This window comes from Heliangelus exortis, chromosome 1, assembly GCF_036169615.1.
Source record: "Heliangelus exortis chromosome 1, bHelExo1.hap1, whole genome shotgun sequence".
Classification (NCBI taxonomy): Eukaryota; Metazoa; Chordata; class Aves; order Apodiformes; family Trochilidae; genus Heliangelus; species Heliangelus exortis.
In genome coordinates this window covers 118,760,830-118,783,408 of record NC_092422.1, presented here as the reverse complement: position 1 = coordinate 118,783,408, position 22,579 = coordinate 118,760,830, and the positions used below count along the sequence as shown (strand labels likewise).

The 22,579-nt window shown below is 40.8% G+C and overlaps 1 protein-coding gene across 2 annotated transcripts in view; it reads right to left on the bottom strand.

Moving 5' to 3' along the window:
• Positions 1–20,919, bottom strand: part of CASR (calcium sensing receptor) — a 78,777-nt gene extending 57,858 nt beyond the window's left edge. The window contains exon 1 of one of the 2 annotated variants that reach the window (XM_071761536.1): positions 20,434–20,919. The gene's annotated coding sequence lies outside the window, so the exon portion shown is untranslated. The remainder of the gene's footprint in view (positions 1–20,433) is intronic. The other variant, XM_071761526.1, reaches the window with a different exon arrangement.
• Between the last annotated feature and the right edge of the window lie 1,660 nt (positions 20,920–22,579).

Genomic DNA, 22,579 nt, shown 5'->3' with positions numbered 1-22,579 from the left:
TGTCTTTGCAACTTCATCTGCCGGTTCCCTTAGGAGCTGCGAGTGGATCTCATGAGGTCCCATAGACTTGTGCACTGTCCAGTTCTTTAGATGGTCTTGAACCTTCTCTTCTCCTACAGTGGGGGATCTCCCTTCTCCCAGTTACTGCCTTTGCTTTCTGAAACTTATGTGGTGTGGTTAGAGCCCTTGCTGGTGAAGACTGGGACAAAAGAAGTCATTAACTACCTCAGGCTTCTCTATTACCCTCCATATTATCATCCTTTCTGGCAAAGTTCCTCTCTGAAACAAAGCTGGAGATCCCAGGCTTGTCTTTGTTAAGCCAGTCTTTGCATTCTTTGTCATTCTAAATGGAGCCTTCCCTTCCCCCTTGTTTTAGACACAACACAATTTTTTCCAGTTCATAATTTAAGAATCAGTAGTCAGAGCTACCAGAACTTCAGAGCAGGACAAATGACTCTTTCCTCTGCATCATTTCAATATCCAGCACAAAAAGTTCCCAGCAGCTTGGGAATAGAAGCAAATAAGAAGTCTGTGTCATGGAAGGAGTTGAAAAGCAACCTGCTTTATTGCAGAAGCTGGCAGGGTGTGATGACTTGAAGGCCCCCAGTCATTAAAGGAGCCTGTCTGCTGGAGTACCAGTTGTCCCTTAGAGGAGCAGCATTGCCTAGAAGCACTACAGACCAGGCTGCAGCTGGCAGGGAGCTCTTGACCAGGGAGGGAAGAACTAATATCAGAACCACTGAAAGATACATGAAGGCTTTCATGACCCTTTTTACCACACTGTCCAGAAACCTGAAGAGACTGTGGCCACTCACTTCCTCGGTGCATCCCTAAGAAACACAGCCATGTTATCTGACCACGACACGGCAACTCCTTGTTAACACAGTGCTTGTTAAATTAATATTTATTAATTGACTTTCCTTCCCCTCCTTTCTGAAGGTGATCTTTTTGGAACAGAAAAACACCCAGGGTCACACTCCAGTGAGCCCCAGCCACCTTGCCTTCCTGCCAACTCTGCAGCTATACACGCTTCATCTCCGGGACGACGGTGTGACTTTTGGAGGCTCCATGCCTCATTTAGCCCTGGTAATGGCCTAATTGGGTTGGAAAAATGCAGGAGCAGGACCGTGATAAAAAAAAAAACCAAACCAAAACAAAAAAAAACCAGCTCTGCTGTGCTTATTTAAGCAAGAAAAAGAAAAGAATAGGAAAAAAAAAACAACCCACCACATTTTCTACATTGACTAGTTATTTATGTATGTATCTTTGCTTGTAACAGGACATTATGGTGCCTGGCTGAGCTGCTGTCAGGATCAACATTGCAAATAAACAAATTTGGACCTAAGAAAGGAACAGCCTTTGATGGGCTTTTTACCTCCAGCAATGTTTTCCATGGGAATCAGCTTTCCTGTCCACAGGTCTTCCCTCCATCCCCACATGGCTCTCTGTAGGAGCAGAGTTAATGGGTGCTTTCGCTAGCTATGTGGGAGGGGAAAAACAGGAAAGTGGGTGACAAGAGTCACTATTCCAAGCACAAGAATGGAAGGAGTCCTTCTCTAGCTTGTCACATTAACCAAATGCTCATTCACCATTACTCATTACTCTTAGCCTTACTCTCCTTGGAGGAATTTTACTCCCTACGAAAAGAAAATCTTCCTGCAGTCCCTTGACCTACTCCTGTAATTTTTCCTATGAAGTCTATGAAGCCCCCAAAGAAGGAAATGCAACATCTGTCCTTGGGAAATCACAGAAAAAGAACTGGAGGGAGATATACCATTTTAAGTTTAAAAAGGTGAGGAGCCTCTTCATCTAGGGATCTCCTCTCCAGTAACAACATGACTGCAAGACCAGGGATTGAAGCAGATTCCTCTTCACCAAAAGATAAGCTCAAAGCATACTCTGTAGTGGAAAGGACACCCTTCTCTTCTGATGGTCTTTTTTTCATGGTCTTTCTTCAGCCCCAACAAGACCCCAGGTACCTGACTTACTTTTCTCCCAAGGAGCAAAAAAATATCTCAGACTGGAGCTTTCTTAAGCTGGACCCAACACTGCTCATACAGAATGGAGGTTAAAGAAGTGAGCTATACTTGCCACTGTGTAAAGGACAACCTATATCCATTTTACCTTTCTGCTCTAAGGACTTCCACAGAATACAGTATCCTGTGCTTCGTTCAGCCTAGTATCACAGCTTCCAAGAATAGACATTTGGCTGACACAACTTCCAGGGAACCCGGCTGTAAATCAGAACACATCTTCTACCTAAAAGGTTGTAGCAAGGTGGGTTGGTCCCTTCTCCAGAGTAAAAAGTGGTAGAACAAGAAGAGATGACCTCAAGTGGCATTTGATGTTCAAATTGGATGTCAGGAAAAATTTCTTCACCGAAAGGGTTGTCAGGCACTGGAACAGGCTGCCCAGGGAAGTGGTTGAGTCACCTTGGAAGTATTTGAGAGATGTGTAGACATTATGTTTGGTGGTGGAATTGGAAGTGCTGTTGGACTGGATGATCTTAAGGGTCTTCTCCAATGAAAATTATCTCATTATCCTATTCTATGACTCATTGGAGAATTGAAGACACTTTTAAAAACTGTGTTTTGGTGCTTTTTTTCACAGCACAGCCCTGTAAACATTTTTACTAGCACAACAGCAGGAGCAGCTAACAGCACGAAGAAAGAAGAAGGAGCCGGTGGGGTAGGAAAAAGCCCAGGGGTTTTCAGGCACCCACATATACTTCCTTCAGGAATCTCACTGGAATTGTCCCTAATGACTTTTTACTCACATTTCCTGCACACTTCTTATTACAATTTCCCTGCTAACTTGAAATAAACTGTCGTGGGGGATGTGCTCTTGCAATGGGTATGTGCTGTACCTGCCAAGTGGCCAGTGATGAAATGAGAGTTAAGTTTCCTAGGGCTCTGGTGGTAACACAAATGTTTCCTTGTGGAAGCCCAACAAGAAGTTTTAAGTACTTGCCTCAGAATGGCAATTGCCTAGGTACCAATGTTGGTGATGGGGTTACAGTTACAATATGAAAGCAGAATGTGGCATCAAACAGTAAGAGAGGACTGGTTGGGTTCCACTGTGCAGAGTTGGAACATTAAACACATCAACTTTGGAAGTTTAAAACAATCATAAGTCCACTTGACTGGTAGTGGGAAATCAACTGGGAAATGTAAAATAAAGTGTTAAGCCTATCCAATCACAGGTCAAAAATGCACAAAAATATTTACACTAACCCAGAAACTGTCTGAGATAACACACAACAATAAAACATACTAAAAATCACCTATTTGCAGCCTAGAAAAAAATGGGAAGGTAAAAGTTAGTAGCAGTTTCTAAGACACAACAGGCAGGGAACTTATGAGGAAAGTTAACAAAATCAAGGAAGTACTAATAATTAACAGAGGTAAAGAGGTAAAAAAGATATTTTTATAAATATTAGAAAAAAGCTTGAGACTGGCCATGAGCCCATTGCTAGATGCTAGTGATAAAACTGTAAATGACAACCCAAAAGAGGCGGAAACATCCAATCAACATTTTGTCCTTTGCACATTGTTTTGTCCTTGGAATGAAGCTGAGAATGTATCATCCCATATTACGTCAGCACAACAAAATTCACTGTAGGTAATAAAAGGAGATGTGAGATGAGATCTGCTAAAATTGAATGTTTTCAAATCAACAGGCCTGGAGTCTTACATAAACTCAATGAGGAGTTCTCCGAACCACTAGTGTTGATACTGAACAACTCATGGAAAACTGGGAAAATTCCAAAGGGTCAGAGAACCATGAGTGTATCTAGGTATTAAATAACTACTCAAGAAGGAAGGCCCAGGAAACTACAAGCACCATACCCCGATACCAATTTGAATACATTAATGAAATGAGTTAAATCAGCATTCTTTCTAAAAATAAGTAATCTTGTCAAACTCCCCCCCCAGTTCCTTTTATGAGAAGCTGACTTGATAAAGACATTGGTGTAGAGAATAACATGGACTTCTCCAAGGCATATGGCTATTCAAATTTAAAAATTGCAGTTAATAGCGACTTACAGAGAGTAATAATAGAGACTTAAATAGAGTTGGAAGAGAGATTGCAAAGGTTTTGTGAAAGGGATTATATAATTATATCTACACTATATAATTATATAATATCTATATAATTTCTATGTAATACAATTATATAATTTCTAAAGAGATCACTCGAGATACACCTCATTCTAAACCTTTTCAGTATTTTTCAATTAGTCCTACAGATACTGAAAAGAAACTATTTTTCAGTAAGTGAGAAGAAGACAAAAGCCATCAAAGAAAAATACAGTTCGTAATGTATAAGCAATCACTGATGTTGGACACATAAATCTGCAACTCTACTCTGGGAACCAGTGGTTTCCTGTATTGTGCACAACATACTTATCTTTCTGGTATCTCTGCATTGAGATGAACTCTATAACCAATTCTCATGTTACAGGGCTTCTGTTGGCCTGCAGGAGGGAGAGGACAGGTTTTTCTCTGATGCCCAATTTACCTGAACACTCTAGGATGCTGGAGAGAAGATAAAGCTTCACTGATTGGCAGCAGCTAGACTGGGACCCGGGAAAAATTGCACCAGCATCCTGCTAGGACACAAAGGATCTTTTTTCTGAAGTACATGTGTTGGTCTATCTTGCTCACATGCTGAGGGTCAAATTTAAAGTCAGATATGGAATTAGGAAGGAATTTTCCACCCCACAAAGACTGGCGAGAATCCCAAGTGCAGCTAACTCACTGCTTCTTTTCTTATCTCCCTAGACTTGCACAGGGAGATGCAAATAACAAACTCAGAGATTTTATAGATTTGCAGAATCTGATTTCTTAAAAAAAAAACAAAAACAAAAAAACCCCCAAACCGACATTTCTCCAGGGAATGATGACTCAAAGACTCTTTCTTTTGAGTAAATGTGAGGCAAAAGACATGCCTGAAAATCATTTGGGTAAAGTCAGGGTATATGTGATATTTTAAGTTTCATGATAGTTTTACTGCAAGCTCCTCAGGGTGCAAGACAAGCTTAATGCTTCATTTTTAAAAGCCAGTATGTGTATAGGGTGTGCTACAGGCGTGTCACTCACTAATGAGAACAACAGGACACTGAATTCTGCTGCAGATCTTTTGCAGAACAAACAATTCCTCAGCTTTGGTTGTTGAGGAATTAACTCACTTCTCAGCAGAGCTGTCATGTTTCAGCTGTTTAGGCAGTCCTTTTAGAGTATCTAAAAAGATTCCCAGAAAAACAGCTAGAGACATTGCCACTGGTTATAACTACTGTAACTACTTCTGCTGTTGACATATCAACTTACTGACGAGGGAAGTATTTCCTATAGTGTCAGCACAGTAAAAAGTTGAAGTCTAGGTCACATGTATACTTGTCTCAAGCATAAACAAAAAAACCCTGATAAGTTCCTGATCCAGAGCCCTTTTCCTGTGGGTGCTACTGTAGTGAAGCAGAACAAGCCTGGCTTGATGTTTAGATAGCAGGCTAAACCTGCAGCGTTAGCAACGGAGTGACACTTTGTTTTGACTTACAAACTGAGAAGAGCAAAGACAAAGCCGCAAAAAGAGCATAAATATAGAGGAGCAAGAGGTCATTCCATTGATAGTTCACTTTTATGGGACCTACCCACACTTACAAAGGGAAGTGCAAACGCTGCACCTGAGAAGTCGTTCTCAAACCCTCCTGAGGCTTCTCATGAAAGCAATGCCCTGATTTCTCCTCTTTTCTGCACCTTACTCTAAATTCAAGTCTGCCAGATTTTTAGCCAGCTAACAGAGCTAGCATGAGGTACGAAGGGAAAAGGAATATTCTTAATCTATCAATGGAAAAAATGGTCATACTATCTCCCTTCCCACTACTGAAAACACACACCTAACGTGCCATAGAAATGCACTTGAGAAAACCTGGATTTCTGTAAACTAGAAAATTCTTTGAAAATATCAGACAGACAGTGAAAAGGTACCAATACAACAGTCAAGGCAACAAAAATTTAGAAAGTGACTGGGAGCTGAAGATTTTAATAAAATTGCTCAACCCGGGGGTTTTTTTGTTTTGTTTTACTCGATTATGTCATTGTTAAAGAGACTTGCTAAAAACTTAGTGCAATCCCCCTTTCAAATTATAAAATACCAAGGCAGACAACTCCTAAACCTTCAGGAGACAGGATATTCCTCTCTCTTGCTGTTTTCAAAGCTGGAGGAACCAATTTCAAACAAAAAGCTCTCCTTATTCCTCTTTCCACAAAGAAGCAAGGAGAGCACAGAAGTAACATTTTGTAACCTCCTTCTGAGCTCAACCCGTTAGCAACAAAAACATTGCTAAGAGAACAGTAGGAGGAGGTACTCCAGTAAACAATTCCATCAGTTAGATTTTCAGTGTTCATTGTATATGCCTTATTTCTTGCCAGCTTCATTTCTTGCTCAGTCATTTACTTCTTGTGCCATGGTAAATGCAGTGAAAAAAACCTCTAATTCCCTAGCCAGTAAGTAGATAACAATTAGCTTTGACCTCTTCTGCAGAGAATGGAGGAAGTTAAGACTTTATCGTTGCTCCTCAGCAAAATAAAAGAACAGAATATTATTATATAAAATTATTATAATGATATGGCGTACTGCTTTCATAGCTTCTCTCCAAGGATACAGAACTTCCTGAAAAACATTAAATTAAGCCTTGCCATCACACTTGTGGAAGACAAATAGCTCTTCACTACAATCGGCAAATGGGAGAGCATAATCAACAGGTAATGCTTATACACCTGATTTTAAAAATGCTTTCATTATTTTATTTATAAATGTTTATTTAATTTCCCAAAAGTGAAATTGGGAAAAGTATACTATTTCATGCCAGCCTCTCTCCACCCCTTGGAAGCCTTAAAACATTGAGCCTGTAAATTCAGTTGCTGTGTCTGGAGGCTCAGCACTAATAGCTCTGTCTGGAACATCAGTATCAAGGGACAGTGTCTTCAGAGTTTAGTGGAAGCCAGCAAAGGGCTTTCTGAAGAGACAAAAATATTTCTACTATTTATTTTAGAGAGAGTTCATATGAGGGAAATATCATAAGAGCATATTATTTTGATTACCAGCATCCTGGAAAGAGCACAAAAATTTATGTTTAGACATGGGAAAAAAAAATGGACCCATGCATCTACATAAATTGCCTGGGTTCTCTCTGCAGCAGAAATCATTGCTGGTAATTTCAGAACAAGATACACTGAGCTCAGATAAATAATCTCCCACCTCAGATTCCACCTTTACCTCCAACAATTACAAGTTCTTAAAGCACTGAGGCAAAGGGATTTCATATTCCTACCAATAAGTGTCATCATAAGTGATTAATATTCTTACTCTTATGACTATTCATCATTACTTAAAAAAAAAATTTTTTTTGCAATCCTGCTATGCTCTTGAACCAGTAAATTTTCTCTATTGCTTAATTTTTCCACTAACTGACACATACCCAGGGTGTTTTTAGATACCCATGCTGATTTTCTGTCTATCCTGTCTGAAAGACAGGTGTAGGTGTTCCCAAATACACTACTGTACACACATTAAGACTATCACAGAGAGACAATACTCAAACTTAGGAGACAAAATATGAGGAAGACTCTGCTGAAATGTAGGAAACCCAAGTTCAGCTGTTCCTTTTATCTTTTCAAGGGTGAACCATTTTAAACTCAATTTTCCTTACCATGTGTGTTTGTCATCATATCTTCTAGCAAGAACTATGGATCCCACTGCTCACATCTATATATTTACATGATTAATATTTCTGAATTTATAAACACAGGTTTATATTCAGGTATTTAACGTATTTATGTATCTAGAATCACATAAACCCAGCAGGGTGTCTGTATATCTGTCAATCTGCTGTTCCGGCTTTAGCCTTGTAATACTGTCAGCTATAATTCTGTCTTCTGGGATCTGGATTTAAATAAACTTTGCATCATGTCAGCCCAGTCAATATAAGCACAGTCATCTTTACCTGCAGCTTTGAAACAATACAGTATTTAGGGAAAAAAAATCTGATGACTCATTTGCAAAGGCATGGGTTCTAAGCCAGTATGGATACACAGGTCCATCACCTTAAGAAATTCAGGCCTTGAAATAGGCATCTACCATTAACAATAATTAATGCACTTGACACATGTTAAATGGATTGCTTATTGCAGTTAGTTCAGTTTTCCCTAAGCCAGACTCTCATATAGAAACCTATAAATATTTAGAGAGAGACCTATAAAAATAGAGAGATTTCTGATATACCTACAGCAAAACACATTACTGAATAAAGACAGCTACAATGACTGGTATTAATAGGAAATGAACAAATTAAAAACTGAAACTTAGAATGGAAGATTCAGTGAGAGAGAACATACTGGACTGCAGTATAAAAAAGAAATACTAATAGCTTATGACAGACCACAACCAATTTTCATTTCAATGGACACTTCAAACTCAGGTCCTCTGTGCTGAGAACTGAAACCCAGTAAGAGCTATGTGGGTAGGGACATTGGAAAAACTATGTAAGCTACTAATCAAATGTTTAGGTATTAAGGCTAAAAATCCGACTCTTGAGAACCAAAGTTGTGCTGAAAAGCAGCAGGAGTTTGGCTCACATCCATCCAAGAAATATTTGTTTACCATTTAGGTGTCATTCAGAGTTTTAAAACTACAAATCAGAAGGCCCTGTAGGAAAGCTATGTCAAAAAACTTCCTCCATGTAGTGAATTATGTCAAAACTTAAGACACTTCTTCCCATTCCACATCAGAATAACTAGAACACCTTTCCCAGTTTTAAGCCAGAAATGTCAGAAACATTGTTCGGGACCAGTGGTGCCATTGGCAAGGTGGGTGCTTGCCTGTGATGTGCAACTTCTGGAGCCCAAATTTATCTGCTTTGCCCCACTTTGGCTGAAAGAGTTGAACTGGGCACACATTATGTACCAAGTGAGCCACCTACACATTAAGTTAGGGTCATTCACATCTGAAGTGGGTCTTCCTCTTGTTCACCCCAAAATGTACTGAGTATTTGAATTGAATTTGTATTGATATCAGGTAGCTATAACATCCATAACATCTGAAATGCTCAAGGGACAGGCAGGGACAAAATCTGTGATTATTATTCTAATTTGTGAGTGCAGTAGAGTTGTTCAGACAAGTAACACTGGACAAAGTTTCTTTCTCTTGATATCATGTGACCTGTAATGAATCCAATAGATGCATATGTGCTTTCTAATTTCTCAACTTATTATAATTTAAGACTATGGAATGGCAAACATTACAAGAACTGCAAAAGAAATTAATTCCTGATACAAATTGCTAGAAAAATATTAAAATCTGTGTAAAGTTAATTAAAATTTCAGAACCTGCTATCAATTTTACCTGTATTCAATTAATAATTATCTGATTACTTATGCATGATTAAACCATCCTGCAACCAGGGAGAAGGAGCTTTTCCTCAAATCACAGCTGAACCTGCATGATTATTTTGATATTTTGTTTAAATGAGCTGAAATAACTTTAGTCATGGCAGCACATGAACTAGAACTAAGATGAATTAACTGACTCAGCTCCACAATATGAACTCAAATCCATCCTGCTCTATGAACCCATTTTTCCATGTTTTGTCTCCATAAATGTGAATGAATGAGAATAATCTTTTGATTTTTCAACTAGCTGAGATTTGCATTGTCATGCAACCTTTATTTACACAGTCATGCAGTATTCCTAGAATAATATAATGTCAGGCAGCTGTTACTCTAATTTTATATGTATCAATGCAGAGTCTTGGAACACACAGAGTATTTCTGAAGAAACGGTCCAAGAAGACAGTGTACATAGAATAGTTCATTGACACAATAAGCAGAGGAACCACAAGATCTTTCTGTTTCTTCAAGCATTTAGAAAATAATAGAAGTATAGTGAGAAAGGGCTGGGATAAGGTTTGCTATTTTATATAGCTGTGGATTTTGCTGGGAGGACTTCTGTACACTTTTTATGTGTAATTATTACCCTAGAATATTTAAGTTGCACTGAAAACATGCACTGTCTTAAACAGATATCAGGACTGCACTTGGCTTTACAAACTAAATAAGCAATGGAAGGGGGATTTCTTTTTGGCCTCTAAGATTTACACAGTCTGTGCAGATAAAGATTTTATTACTTTATTAATAGAAAACAAAGCAGAAAGCAATTAATCCAGGCATCTCTTACAACCCCTAGTTTAAGCATGTAAACATGTAACTGGAAAGGGACTACCCTGCTGCAACAAACAATTACACAAAAGTAAATGTTGCTGTACAAGTCATGCCCAGATTCTCCAAGCTGTTCTTGGCATACAACCAGAGAAGGTAAAACAAAAATAGCTTTATGCCATCTTTGCAGTTGCCCAAATCCAGTGACAAACAGGGAGGCCAACCCCATCCCTGCATGCCACTGTGGAGCTACAGGGCTGCTCGGTGTATTCCCACTGCCTTGTGCTTTCAACAGGGTTTTTGATAATCGAGAACCACTGGGAGAAGGTGAACTTTAATTGCCACAGATATTTTGCCCAGGTGCAGAAAATACTAAAGGAGCAGGTACTGAGTGAACAGGTCTCTGTATTTTAGAAACATCTCAACTTGAAAACTGCATTCCAGGGCCTTTTTGGATGAAACAATGCCATAAAATTAACAGAGAGCATTTAATTTCAACTGGACAAAGTATATAGGCAAAGCAGATGTCACACAAGTCACTGTGTTCATCTTCTATTTCTACCAGGCTGGGGTGTTAAGAGGAAAAGATAAGAGCCATGAGTTATCTAAACCTGATGCCAGGTGTATTAGTGAAACCGTGTTCCCTTAATTAAGGGAGATATATCTCATAATCCCCTTCTCTAACAGGATGTGAACTCCTGCTCACTTAAAATACTTCACTTAGGAGGAAGTGAGCATTATTAGTTACACACCTACGTACCCACAATACATGTATAACTAAAAATTATGATTTCTTTTTCCTTCCTAGTTATTGTTTCTGTAATGTTCCCTGAATAATTTTTGTAAATGCTCTGCTTCTGCAGAAGGCTGCATAATATTACTGCAAGTATCACAAAGATATGTTAGCTGGCAATTATAGGCTGAGGTCAGAAAAAAACTATCAAAATTAAAAAAGAAGTTTAAGAGAAAAAATATCACTGAGAAACAGAATAATTTAGGCTTTTAAATGTTTTATATACTCATCAAGAATTCCCACTGACCAACTTTGGGCCTGGAAATCAGATCATTTTCCAACTTGAATGCAATTTGCCATCTAAACCCATATGTAGATCAATAAAATAAAGTATAATATCAATGTAAGTACCCAACAATGGAAATCTGAACCTGAAAATTACAGTTGTGTATTTTTCTACTGTGACAATCCTTGATACAAAATAGGAACCCATTATGCCATAATTAGATATTTTTAAAAGCTCTTTCAGACCTTTGGATTAAAGACAGTATCTGGATGCCAAGCTGTTGTCAACTGTTTTCATTGTCTAGAATCTGTTTGTTCAGATCCTGGCTCAGTCAAGCAAACCTTTCTCATTTCTGAGACAGCAATTTCAATGTGCTGTGATTTACTACAAGCAGATCTTTAAAACAAGGTGATATATTCTAGGGTTATTTCAAAAGGTGCCTGTAAAAACAAAATAATACTCCACATGTGCTGTGTGCAAGTATACTCTTTATGATTTACAAAATTCTATTGTTTCCAGTGGCCATGCCTCCAAACTTACCTGCCAGTTTGCAAATTATTAACAACAACAAAAAGTCATCAGAATAAACTATGCCCTCAGTGTCACCTACATTCTTCTGTATCCCCCAGTTTCTTGGCAGAACTGTCAAAAATTCTCAACTACAAGACAGTAATTCTCCAGGCAATGCACATGAAGAGATAGGATACAAACTGTTGTGTCAGCTCTGCAATGTGAAGAGAAACTACAGTGCCTAGAATTTTTTCTAGTCTTTAGTAACTGCAGCAATCATCTTGATAAATATGGCAATAGACATATTGAATAAGTAAATGGGACTACCACAAATCACCTCCCAGAATAAGAATTCACTTTAAAAACTGCAGAAACTAACAATATCATGTCATTGCTTATAGGAGAGATAGCTTGGTAAAACTATAAAACTTTCAGGAAAGAGAAGAAATTTCAGTATATATTATTCAAATTATTTTGATATAGTGACATTAAAATGATCTGTTCCTCAATAATAATCTTTGTCAATAGTCTCCTCTTGCAGTATGTCATTTGGAGCACAGTATAGCAGCATCCAGCCTATGGCTGTGTATATTTTGTCTTGAGATCTTTAGCATCACCTACCTAAAAGTTCTTTAAAAATACCATCAAATGCTGGCTGCTGCCACCATTACTAGTCCCCATCTAGAACCATGGATATTAAAAATGCCAGTGTCACTAATAGGCAATAAGTCTGTGTCTACATATAACATGTTGATGCACAAAACAAGGGACAGTGTGTCAGGGGAGAAAGGAACCAAGCATTATATAGGAAAATTATGTCATCCTCATACAAGTAACAAATGGGGAGCACTCATCCTTTGCTGACCCTGTTCACTCTGACAGCCACACAAGGGAAAAAATTCTTTCTGCACTTCATCTAGGCAGGTCTGTCAGAGAGTGGACGGTACCAGCTCTGTGCCAACCTCAACTCCCACCCCACCGCTGCCTCTCGTTAGGTCTTTACATCTGCTCCAGACCCTCTCACTGCTGCTGGGTTTGGTGCTATCACTGCAGCACCTCTCATCTCACTGCACTGCCAGCTACTTCATGCAGTGCTGATGATAAAACATCAGACATGCTCTGCTTCAGTTAGAGCAATTCCAGTTTGGCAAGGACTGAAAAATGGCTAGATATAAGCCCCTACCAAAGTACCTTTAGCTCTATCACTGTGCAAAGTCCAACAACAAGGAGAACCACTGCACTTCTCTCTGTACTGTTCACCTGTGACACTGACCAGTATGTATGGATACTTCTGGTTGTAGTCAACTCCTTTCCATTAAGAGTGCATTGTGTCCAATTTTTGTTGCTCTTTCTTCATAAAATACTTAATTGCCCCAACCTGAAACAGAATTAAACTCTATGAAAGTGATGAAAATAACTACAGCGAAACAAGTCCTCAAAATTTAATCTGCTTCATCCTATTTTCAATATATGGTGACAGATCCTGCCCGTGAGAGTCTCCAGCCACAGAGTTATTGATGTTTCCATTGCCAGAGGACAAACTCAACAAGAATCTACCTGTGACTTTGATGATCAGGGACCACATGGCTTCATTTGAACCTCAGTTTTCAACGAAAATTAAACACTTCCAGATCTTATAGCTGTGAATTAAAACTTCAGTGCTTTTTAAAAATGAGACAAATACAGTAAATGTTGCAGGCATTCCAGAAGAGGAAAAGACTACAGTTATTAACACTGAGTTATTAATGCTCAGGTTCTCAAAGGTTCTCAGTATATGCATCATCTACTTTAGGGACAGAGGTTTTTCCATCCTCAGAAGTGTTACCCAGGTACTGCTTAAACCTGGGAGGTTGAGATCTCATCTCTGCAAGCCAGAACATTGACACTGTCCCTCCTGCATCACTTCATAGAGACCCACTGCTCAAAGTTTTCAACTGAAATCTCCCAAGTAGAATATTGAAATTATGTTCTCTCATCTAACTGCAGGGGAGGAAAAGTAAAGGCTTCTTAAGATTAAAGCAGAGCTTTCTGATAGACGTCTGCTTTCAAAGGCTTAGGTATACAATTGCCCATGAAAATGGACATGACACATCAGAGACCATTAACAATGCAACCATCACTTCCTGAGAAATGGAAGCAGCAGTAATTGTGCTTTAGCAAGCTGCTAAAATTACTCAATCTAAAACTATGCTGGGAGATAAAAGAAGCATAATCTGCTATCAGTGTGCCTGTTCCAGGCAGAAGTCTAAAACGTATAAAGAATTCATGCTTATATATTCACATATACATTCACACACCACTGTTGATATTAATGTTTGCATCCCCATTGCAATGCTTTAGACAAGGTTATCATAGGGAGTAATGGATTTAAAGAACATTGTGTGCAATAGGTGGAACCTATTTCAGTTGTTTAGAAACCAGACTGTAATTCACTAACTGGATTCAGCCCCTTCAATCTCTAATACATAAAACAGGAGAATTACAGTTGCCTCCCTAAGGTAAGATAAGGACTGTAGGCAGGTTCCCTGAAATAATAAATACAGGCAACGCAAGATTTAGGATTACAGCTCAGTTTATAAATCTGTGCATTTTCTCTAGAATGAAGGCCACTGAATGTAGGAAACTCATAAGCAGGGTTTGATATTTTATCATTTGTGCAAGAATATGACAGTCTTGCAAAATATATAGCTATGCAGAAGACATAAAATATCTGTGGGACTTAAATGTTGCATAGATTAGTTGTCTTTTGAGACGACTGTTACATTTCCAGTGCATTATCCTGGAGGGAACTACCTCCACAATTTCAATACTACATGGTATAGAGCATAGTGCTTGGTGTAGAGGGGGTACAGCTTAGTAAAATTCCAGCTCAAGGTTAAATGGAAAACATCATCTGAAATGTACAAGAAGAGAGATTTAAAAACTGGATTGTTGTAGGACTTGGATAGCTTGCTTGCTCAGAGTCAATCAAAGTTCCTAACAGTACTGATTTTGGTACATTCAAAATATTTAAAACCACACAAAGTTGTCTTGAAAGCAGCTATCCCAGCAGACTGAGCGTGGTACATGTGGACCCATTCAATCATGGCTTCCCACAACAGGGTTTCAAGTGATGCCAAAGAACTGAGCAGAAATGTGTGTGCCAAGGACAGCAATGAGGTGAAAGGAGAAGGGAATAAGGATGCAAACCCTGCCACAAACACCAACTATTGAGGCATTAGTCTAGACATTTAAATGTGCCTGCTAGAAACCATTTAAACCATGCCCTGCTAGAATATCAGAGATAACTGCACTTGTTTGGAGACCTGAGACAGGACCCACAAAAATCCTTGCCCTTCTGAGGTACAGATGCTGTGAGTTAGGCAGCATACTGCTGTGTATCTGAAATGTCATTCGTTGGGTTTTCAAAAAGTACCTGAACCTTTCTGGGAAGAGGGAAGTGTGCTAAAAAAACCATCTGCAAGCTCCAGATCAGCTCAGTCTCAGCAAAGAAGAATTTAAGTTGAAGACTGGATGAATTACCCATCTGATACCTCAGACCCTAATCTGTAATTGACTGATGAGCTCCATCATCGCCAGATCTCAACTTCCCTTTCAGCCTTGCCTCTATGGAGAGTTTTGTGCAATGGACAATGTGAACAAAGCCATGAGTGGATGCTCCCGAGTTTGCTGAACATTTTGACACTAACAGAGAGTATGAGACATAGATCTTTTGCACATTCACTGAACCAGTCAGTCTGCTCCCATACACCTCCCCTCCTGATATTTCCAATTGCTACTAGAGAATCCAGGAGTAATGAGGCTGCAGGAAATCTCACCATAATATTACATGCCTCCAATGGCTTGTCTTTAATGTTGCTTGTTTAGCATAGGCTCTTCTCAAGCAAAGAAACTTCACAGGCAAATGCTTAACTAATGGTGTCAGACCATTGGTGAAGGCTGAAAACCAGGAATGGGGAATAAATGTCCCCTTTTCAAGAAGATTAAGGTTAGAAGGTAAAAATAAAACACAGAGAAGAGAAAGCAGAAAAGACAGGTAGATGGTACTTCCTGAAGAAGAGGACTATGTTTGTTAAGCTCTGCCTTGAAGAGATGATGACAGGCAATGGAAAGCTGGAATGCCTTTCATCTCCTTAACCTAGTCTGCCTGAGGCAACTTCAGCACTCTATGAAAGGGATCAGCTCTTTCCCTTTTGCAGAGCACAGTGTAGACCCTTGGTTTAAGAGATGATCTTCTGATTGGAGACAAATAATGGTTACACTAGGAGGTCAGCAGCTCTACTGCTTGCAAAACCCAGCAGACACCTCTGAGGAAGGTTGCAGTGCTGGAAGGCAGACTTACGGCAGAAAGTAGGCAGAGCTTCTTACAGAAGAGATGATTTATAATGACACTTTAATGTTAGACTTTGTTTTGGGTTGCTCCTAAATGTTCTGTTTCTAATAAGATGAAAACCCAAAGTATCTAAAGAAACCCAAAGAATCTTGTTTCTCAATGTCTGAATTCATGGCATCAAGTGTCAAAGTATATCAGTGACACGCTGGGCAAAAAGAAGCATCAGGTGTCAAAACATTTTCAAATCAAAGTGAACTTTCTGTAGCTGAATAGAACTGCATGTTGATTATTTATTACAAAAACCTGAAAAAAATCCTGAAATCAACTACCTTAAGTTCTATGAATTCTTGTGTATTTTGTTTGCCTAGAGAGGTTGGTGCAGCTTTTATCTATCTTTTAAAGTGCACATATTGCCATTTTCAAGTAATCCGTGTAACTAGCAAAATTTACTAAACTGATCCCATAATTTAAGAAAGCGTTGTAGAAAATGTATTGTTACTCAGTAGAGATCACTTAATGCATTCTTAATTTATTGGGCTGAAAGTTAAGCAACTGATTTAGTTCCTGAACCCAGGTAAAAGTCTCAAAAAAATTGTATTTTTGCAAACTATTACACAAATCATGTGTATTAAGGAATTCCTGTAGACAGTAGCATGGAGACAGAGTTAATTTTTTTAAAATATATGCCAACAGTTTAGCTGCAATAAACAGAGTATTCAGGTAATTCACCTAGTATTTTGGCTGTGGGACGACAGACTGATTTTCGTAATTTATTTATGACCATGAATATACCTTTCTGGTTGAGTCATGGCTCTGTGTTCATTTTTTAAGAGGTCTGAATTCCATTTCTTGACTGTCCATGGATTGCATCATAAATTCAAGACTACACACTCCCCTCTCTTCACCGATCTCCAACAGATGCCAAAAGGAAGCTTGTACAGAGATCAAAGGAAGAATTTGGGCTCTGAGTAGTAAAATAAAACTTTCAGTTGTTATTTTTCACATCACATTCAGAAGTGCTTACTGGAAAATGTTCCCTTTGCTAAGATTATTGCCACACTGGCTCCTGTCTCTTTTTCCTTCCCCATCTTTCTTTCTTTTCTTTGTCTTCCTTTTCTTACCTCTGTAGGTGTCTCAACAAATTCCCATTCCCTGTGCAATGTGCTGGAGTGGCCATCATCAAGTGCCACTGTTAACCATGAGCACTTGTACTCTTGCACCCAAGGACCTTAGGACAGAGCAAAACAGCCCTCGCTTTCTGCACAAGAGAACGGTGCATATCTGTATCTGCCATGCCACAGCCCTGTTTAATCCCCACCCTCCCCCCTGTTAATATACATTTTTCAAGAGGCAAAAATGAGAACCTGAGCACTTAGTAACTGCCATACCCATATGAAACACTAACACAGATGCTGAGTGTCTTGTACAGCAAAGTATTCAATGCCAAGTAGTCTCAGTCCCAGTGCCAGGCACTACAAGTAGAGACAGGTTAATAAGCCAGCACCAAGTGCCCCAAACTAACTACTACTCAATAGAAATTATCAAGTTTAGTAGCACAAAGTTTTCCCCTCGATTCCAGAATGGATTTAGACCATTGCAAGACCAAAGCAAGTTTCAAGCACAGACAATCTAGTTACAAGGTCTATCTGAAGACTGCCGAACAGAGAAGCAGTTTGACCCTGTGCACCACAACAGTGAGTTGAACCCTTCTGAAAATGGTGGAAAAAAGGATCAGCAAATTCTCTGCTTTGCCAGTTCCCATATAGAAACAATAACTTTAAACAAGACAGAATTCTTTGCATATAAATTCCACTGTACTTCAGAAGTGCCTTTTTCTAAACAAGACATTTCAAAAAAAACCCCTGTGAGTCATGTCTTCTCCTCACTTCCGAAACATAAAAACTGAAAGAAAATGTTTGGGTCAGTGTCAGGTGTCCAAGCCCAGGACAGATCCGGGAATTGATTTTACAATTAAGTCCCTTGCTCATGCTGCATTCACTCATGTTTCATCTATACATGAAGAGATTGCAATCTCTCATATTTTGTGAGCTGAGCACTTCATCTATCCTAACTTCCTGAGCTGAAATAAAAATGTAGGCATGCGGAATTAGTCGTGGTACATCAGAATGGAGGATTTTGGTACTAAAGCTACAACACTGTCAATGCTCCCCCAGCCTACTTGAATGTCAGTAATGTTCTTATTGGCACAAATTAGTGCAGGTAAAGCATTCCTCACTCTTGCAGTTAATAAGTGACTGAGAAAGTCTATCGACTTATGCAGAAGTGGTTGTTTGTAACCAACAGCGGATGCAACATTTTGCAACCAACATGCAGATGGAGTAGGAACTCACTGAAAAGCTCCTATTGTTCGACTTGGTATTTTTGCTTATATTTTGGGAGATAATTCCAACACATTTATCAAATATCACAAAAGTATTGAGGCCTGAGAATGGCGCAAAAGGTGTCAGACTGACAGACCTGGGATCTGAATTCCTTCCTTAGCATAGCAGGGAACTTTACAACATTGTCTTTCAATATCGCCCTATTGCTACTTTGTGTATGAGGTCAAAATTTTCCCTGCATGCCACCCACTCCATCGCTACTCTCTTTGAGATGTTACAGATAGGATGGTTGGGTGTCAGATACTGTGGTGAGATTTGACACACACTTCAGCAGAGCATTGGGATCACCCTAATAATTTTATAAATTATCCCAAACGTCAGCCATATCCTGTCCTAGAATAAAAGAAATTACTCTGAGAAGTTCTGTATGCCTTCCCTTCATGAACATGCCACTATTAATCTGATTTAAAACTACTTTCCTGCAAGTTCAATTACATTGATTAAATGTAAACTAGTTACTGAAACAATATTTCATCTGAACAGCCATCAGAACCCTTCACCACAGCTCAGTAAATGCCAGCAAAAATGTTCCTAATAATAATCCTACTAATTTCTTCACCTCCCACAACTAGAAGAAATGTATGGATCCAGACTTCAAAACACCGAGATCAATGACCATACCCCAGTGCATGCACAAGGAACAAAACTGGATGCTGTCTCCAGGGATGGAACCTGGATTTCTCATTGAAGGGTGAACTTAATCCTGCAGCATGGTGAGGTGAGAGGGTAGGGCAGAAAGTGAAAAGAGTCCACAGTTGCCCAGCCCCAGCCTAAGTTAAGAACAAGACTTAAGGGCTCTGATTTCCACTATCAGCATAAACACTTTCAGGGACACTACACTGCCTGGGAAATAGACATAGCAACGCCTCACTAATACTCCCCTGACCTTGCCCCTCCCAGCACATCCTCTTTGCATTTACACCAGGTGGTGAAACTCGAGTAGGAAGCAAAAAAAAAGTCCTGACTGTGAGAGAGACACTATTCACATGGAGAAATCTGAGGAAAAGCCTGCAAAACCACTCTCCCCCCACCCCAACATGACCAGTCAGGAGCACTGACTGCACTGGGCATGGCTGGGAGATGCATTGGCCTTTTACCTCCACTACTCTGCTCTGGGTGAGGTCCAGGGTGTCTATCAAGGTAAACTGTAGTTTGCACCAGGACTGCAGAGTAAGACACACAGAGATGGTTTTGAGCAGGACAGTGTGCATAATGGACCATCAGTTTCAAGTATGAAAAAAGTCAATAAAAAGGGAAATACTTCAAACAACTAAACATATCAAAGAAATTCTCAGATCATATCCTGTATCCTCAGAAGGAAGAATTAAAACTTTAAGGACAGATTCATTAGTTTTCAGATTCTCTGTTCAGACATAACAGGTTAGTTTACACAATACTGCTTTTTGCCTGTTTCTCTCAGGAACGCTTGGGGTGATCTTCTTCCCAGTGCGTATGATTTCAGCAAACCAACCTGTTGCTCTTCAAAGTTTTGTTATGAATTATTGCTCTTCCCCTCAATATTATTTCTAGATAACTCCAGCCAGATAAAACACATCAGAGCTCTACGGAAATATCTCTTTTTGCATGATCCTCCATGTATGACAAGCCACCCTGCCCAAGATTTGGGGAGGGGAGGCGGAGGGGTCCCTCGGTGGAATTACGTCTGCATCCGGCACGACCGGCCGGGCTCAACCTGAAATGCCCCCAGCTGCCCCTCTCCTTCGGATTGCCCCCCACCCAGCCCCGCCGGGGGCTCTGCTCCTCTGGGTATCTGCACCCCCAAAGCCAGACGCCGGCGTCGCTCTGCGGGCTCTCTCCCCTCCCGCCTCGCCGGCCGCGCAAACCCCGCAGGCTGCGCTCCGTCCCTTCCCCTGCGCCCCCAGCCCCCAGCGCGGGCGGGCTGGTCCCAGCGGGAGCCCTGCCCGCCCCGGCCCCGCTCCCGGGCGCGCACCCACCTGCACCGCGGGCCCGCGCCCCGCTCACCTCGTCCCGCCGCCGCCGGGGCTGCTCCTGTCGCCACCAGCTCCTGCCCCTACTCCGGCACTGGGCAGGGCGGCGGCAGCAGCAGCATCCCCCGCCGGCCCCCCAGCTGCCGCGGCGGCACTTGCAGCCTCACGGGAACCGGCGGCGAGGGGAGGAGGGGGGGTGGGGGAGAGAGAAACCCCTGGCCGGGGCCCCGTCCCAGCCCTCTCCGCAGCCTCCGGCACCCGGGCCCGCTCCCACGGGCCACGCAAGGCGGGGCGGGCGGCGGCGGCGACCGCGGGGACCCGCCCGGGCGTGCCCCGCTCCGCGCCGCCCCGCTCTGCGCCCGCAGGTAGCGGCCCTCGGCTCCGCGGCTCCCGGGCACGGCGTCCCCGGCCGGGGCATCGGCGCGGACCGCCCGGGAGGTGCAGGAAGTTTGGGGACCTCTCTCCTCGGGAACCTTTCTGCACCGGGGCCACCCTGGGCTGACCGAGCTCCCCTGCACGGCACGGGGATGGGGGGGGGGGGAGGGGGGGAAGAGGGGGTACGGTTCAGGGGAACCCGGCTCTTGACCTTCCCCCAGGCAGCGGCACTGGACAGGCTGGTACCCGAATTCTTAAACCTGCGGCAGGACACTACTGTGGGGGGAGAAAACAAGCCAAACATTTATCGTTCACTTTTTCTTTCAAGACTGGGGTCTTCTCCTTCACAGCGGAGAAGTCTGGCTGCCTGTTTTGTGCTCTGCCCTACTACCTGAACCCCATGCAGTAAAGATACCAGCAGGGATCTGTACCTCTTGAAGCAGCACATCCTCAGTTCACTCACTACAGTTGAACTGTGTTTGTGTGGACATGCACAGCTCCAGATTTAATCTGCTCACAAGCTTGTTTTGATGTTAAGAACTGAAATGCATACAACACGGTATTTTTATCATTATTTGCTACCACTTGCATTATTACACTGCTTTTGACATCCAAATATCTGTCAAAGTTGGTTGAGAGCAACACTGTCTTTCAGGCTTGGGATTCAGTTCATATCTAAAACTCAATAGTTCAGTTCATATCTAAAATTCAATAAAATGCCTTTTTTTTTTTTTTTTTTTTTTTTTTTTTAAGTAGCAAGCAACCCCATACTCACATTATGGTGCCATTGTACAGCCCAACCCTCGTGGTTTGGATATGTCCAGAGAGCCCAGTTTTCATTTTTCCAAATAATAACAGCAAAAATGTTATTAGAGTTACAATATACTGGTGAGAGTGATGCTTAGAATATATTAAAAGTGTATTTTATTTTTTATCCTGAAGGAGAACCATGAGGCTTAACTTTAGTTAATGACTAGCCCATATATTACTGCAGAATTACCTTTGTACTTAAAGTCCCCTTGGTCCTCAAATAGCATTTCATATATTAGAATGCAGGTAATTTTGATAAAGAATTCTATTTATTTCCCCACTTCGACTGTAGGACACTCATTTTTAAAGAAACAAATCATAATCCTTATGATATCTATCACAGTATAGTTGCACAGTCATAATGAAATGACCACATATACTTTCCAGGTAAAAAAAAAAGTAAATTACTGATTGCAAAGGTGAACTGATGTCTTTCGTGATTCTAAATCAAGCTTAATTTGAGATGATTCCAGAAACAATGCCTACAAATTCAGAGAATTCCCCATCAAACTAAATGTTCATTTAGGTATCTAAGCAAACCCAACACTTCCCTGCAGCAGTCAAAAGTGTTAATGTTGTGAATCCCAACTCAAAATAAGCTCTTCTTTGAAGAAACATTAGAGATTTCTTTGTATGTCAAGCATTTGGAGTGAGTTTTTTTCGGGAATACACCATAGCATGGCAACAAAACTAAACTTCTTTAAGGCTATTCTCTGTGCAGAAACCGCAGGAGAGGAGGAAGCTGGTTATTTTAAGTAATCGTCTGGATGTAGCTATGGGGCAGAGGCAGGAAAGACGGAAGAAAACAAAATCTTTAAAATGGGAAATGATCCAGGTCAGACGTCAGATTGTAGTACCTTTCCAAATTTCGTCCACAAAATCTGTAATTTAGATATTGCTGTGTTATTTGCCTCACTGCCAACCCCTCACCCCCACCCCCCACGCCTCCATTAGACAACCATGGAAT